The sequence below is a fragment of the Octopus bimaculoides genome, chromosome 6 (genome assembly GCF_001194135.2).
Source record: "Octopus bimaculoides isolate UCB-OBI-ISO-001 chromosome 6, ASM119413v2, whole genome shotgun sequence".
NCBI classification, from domain to species: Eukaryota; Metazoa; Mollusca; class Cephalopoda; order Octopoda; family Octopodidae; genus Octopus; species Octopus bimaculoides.
In genome coordinates, this window is record NC_068986.1 from 56008543 (window position 1) to 56012756 (window position 4214).

Below are 4214 nucleotides of genomic sequence, written 5' to 3' on the forward strand. Positions count from 1 at the left end.
CTCTCTCTTTCTCTCTCTCTCTCTCTCTCTCTCTCTCCCTCTCTCTCTCCCTCTCTCTTTCTCTCTCTCTCTCTCTCTCTCTCAGAATCGGTTCCACTTTGATAAATAGGAAGACAAAGATATCTATGGATTTAATTGTGTGTATTTCTAAAATAGGATCATTCTTCATGTTTTTGCAACATTTGCGATCTCTCATTCCTGTTTTCTTTTCTCCTATCATGTAATTTTGGTTACTCTGCCTAAACCGTAGAGTCTTGATAATTTTTTGTTTACTGGTAGTGTTTCAATCATTAAAGTTTATCTTACTGGCACCGTAAGCATTCCTGCGAAATTGCATAGGTTTCTTGTGTCCAACTTCCTTTCTTTCATAGGAAGAAACTTTTAATCCCTTCCTGCATCACTTATATAAACGTCACCCACTTTTCAGTAGCACTTTTATCTCTTAAAATCTTATTTTGTCTGTATAAATTCCATGTTTTTTTATTTCCATTTCAATAACCGTAATATTCCACCTTCCAATTTTTTCCTCAAAATTTCAATAAGAATATCGAATTGAATCGCATTATGATCGGAGCTACAAAGGGAAGATTTACTTTCAAATTTTCTATGATCAAACGTTCTTTACTCAGAAATAAATCAAGTATACTTACCCTTTAGTAAGTTCATTTATGTACCATATTGCAAAGCAATCCAATACTACATCTAAAACACTTTTGCGCTATGTTGTTTGAATTGAAAATGTTCTAGTCGATAGAACTATATTAAAATCATCTCATATATCTGTAAATCTATTACGATCTTCTATAATAATTCCATTTATTCTCTCTTTACTCACTTCACTAGATGTAGGTCTGTTATAATACAGTTCAACTGTTAATACTATGTTCCTTTGTCGTGACTTTCACCAAAATTTTTCTATTATTGGTTCACTACAAAGTTAGTTGAAATAACATTTTCCACTTGTTTGTATGACCTATCATTTCTAAATGTAATATATTTATTTAAGTTAATCTCCCAGCTACTGATTAATCTATGCCCTCGTTTAAGCTTCTGTTAATATTATAATATCTGGATGGGACAACGAGCTGGCAGAACCCTTACCACGCCGGGCAAAATGCTTTGCGGCATTTCGTCCATCTTATGTTCTGCGTTCAATTTACTTCCTCCCCCGAAATTGCTGGCCTTGTGCCAAAATTTAACTCTGGAATTATATTTACACTGCTTATCGCATTCAGTAACAAACACTTGAACTTCCTTGATTCAGTACGCTGTTTATAGTTACTTGGCGAACTATATCCATTATATGTTAAATCGTTTTCCATAATATTCTGTAGTAGCTTACTTGCACCGCTATTATTCTCTAACGTCTCTTTCACGATATATTTGTTTTCAAAAGGAGGCTCCTTCAAAATTCACCAGCTCTTCTTCGTTCGGATTCTTACCACATATCTTGTTGTTTTTCTCATTATTTATTTGTCAGGTCATGTGCAAAATAAATTACATTCTTTTTCATTCAATGTGATCCTTTGCTTTGTTGAGGCTCTTTCCTGCACTCAAAATCTCCTTTTTCTTTCCCCTTCCTCTCCTTAAACCAGACACGGAAGTGATCATGGTATGACCTTTCCCTCTTCTGTATCTCATCTAATCTAACGCCATGAATTACATAATTTTCTGTAAAACATAAATAACCACTTATTCTTTCATATATTGACAAGACTATGTCTATGTCATACTTTTCTTATCCTTGTCTTAGGATCCTTCATCCTCAAGTTCCTAAATCATATTATCCTTCTACTTCTCTGTCCCGTTTTTTTTTTCAGTTATGTTCCCTTCTACAATTCTTCCTATCTTTTCTTCTTTTTTTTTTCAGTTCCTCAAATCTCTCATCAATTTTATCCAATTAACTACTGTCGTCAATTTGTTTTTACCTTAGTTCCTGAGAACCAGTTAACTAACTGCTATGCACTTATGTGTGTGTGTGTGTGTGTGTGTGTGTGTGTGTGCGTGCGCGTGTGTGACTGTAACATACAACTCTATTAGAATATATATTAAAACGGACGTGTTCAAATACATTTATTGTGCTATCAATTACTACAAACATGGCAACTCAAATCTTCTATCGTTAACTTATTTTTCACTACATGTGCTACAATTACAGTTGTTAGTTATCTTTCGTAATTTCTGAAGCAGATACATGATATAGGGTGATATTTCCTCTTATTTATGCCTTTTTTCTACCTCTAATTACCAATTTCTGCGAACTCGTACTTCCAGTAGTTTTTAAAACCATTTTTTATTTCTCTTCTCGTTTTCTTTCTTCTTTTTTTCTCTCTCTTCTTGAATATTCTAATAATTGTAACGGTACAAGAAAGTAGTTTCACCCCAAACGCAAAAAAAGAAACTTCGAATATCAAAGAATAAGATCCTTCATCTTTATTTTATTTATTTATTTATTTATTTATTTATTTGCGTTTGATGGCAATGAAGCGATCATTGTATTATGTATGTATGTATGTATGTATGTATGTACATACGTATGTATGTATGTATGTCACTATTCAGTTTTAGTTCAAGTTTTCTTGCCAATAGAGAAAGAGCCGGTTTCAACAACATCAACTGGCCATGCTTGTTTGTACGTACGTACGTACGTATGTATGTATGTATGTATGTATGTATGTATGTATGTATGTATGCATGTATGTATGTATGCATGTATGTATATGTGCGGATTTGTATGTATTCTCATGCATATAGTTGCATGCCTAGACATGCTCATATATACTTAAACGATTAAACTGGAAAGTTTTACAGATTTGTATGTATGTATGTATGTATGTATGTATGAGTGAATGTATGCATGTGTTTGTGTGTTCTAAAAAAAAGCTTGAAATAACAGTCAAATCTCCCTCAAATTACAACACACCGTTTTGAAAGTAAGAAAAATGTGATGGTCTCGACTACATTGCCTTTCATTATAGGTCTGTTCGATGAGAAATGATCTGGGAACACAAAACAATTAAACATACAATTATGTACAAACTCTGTTGGATTTTATAATTGACTCATTTGAGCCCAGCATTTGCTAGGTATTGTACTCTGTCTATCCTTCACAATATACCATGAAAGATTTTATCCTCTGTTCTAATCACTTCTCACAATCATAATTACAGAAACATTATATTATAGGTAAAACATCAAATTGGAAGAATTTCAATTTTTTAGTGCTGTTTTTGTTTAGCTCCAGGTCAAACCTGATCAAGCAGACTAATGATCATAGGCATTCTAGCCGTAGCAATCCAATTCCACTCCACTGTTGAGGATCACGCTATTGAATGCATATTTTTCTAAGAGAGTACGGTGTGATTCGAGGGAGATATGATTGTTATTTCTATCTAGATAAATGTGAATATACAGTTTTATTCGATTGCTTGCTCAAGTAATAATATTAGTAAACGTGCTAACGAGGAAGCCTCTAAGCGGTCGCTCAGCTTGCTTGAAATAGCTACCACTGTCCTAAAAATGGAAGAGCACATCATAAAAGATAATTATAGATATGCTTTAAATTACGGTGTGTTCATGACTGGAATGTTTTTGATCATACGTTCTATTGTTTAGGCTTTACCTGGTACTAAACAATAACAACAATGAAAACAACAACAATGGAGTTTTCAGGAAGTAAAAAACAAAATACTCAAGATGTGACGTCACGTCTTTTCTAAAAGGTTGTTATGAAGTGAAGTTAATTGGCTTCACCTAGAAATAGCAGCTATATCTCCCCTCAAACCAAGCCCTAGATGTCAGAAATAAAAAAAAAAAAGATATTTGAGGTTGGCATGTCATTCATCGCATGTCTGTTCCATGAAAGCTATTCGAACAAGATTCACAAAAGGCTAGACAACAAATCAAATGCCATTTGAAACCGCGTTGTTAATTTAATTTGTTCTTTAAGGGTTTTCATTTACTCATATCAACCCCAATACTTCGCCTGGTATTTATTTTATCAACAAGAGGAAAAGTTGATCTAGATATAATGGGATCAATAAGTGACAACGGACACCAAAAAGGATGTTAGCTCAACAAACCGATTTTTGTCCTACACCGATATAAATCCATCCATCCATACATATATATACGTAAATATATCACTATGTGTTAGTATGTAGGTGTGTGTGTGTGTGTGTGTGTGTGTGTGTGTGTGTGTGTGTGTGTGTGTG

The 4214-nt window shown here is 33.7% G+C and overlaps 1 protein-coding gene across 1 annotated transcript in view; it reads right to left on the reverse strand.

Moving 5' to 3' along the window:
* Positions 1–4214, reverse strand: part of LOC106883728 (macrophage mannose receptor 1) — a 299961-nt gene that overhangs the window by 190605 nt on the left and 105142 nt on the right. The window lies entirely within an intron of this gene.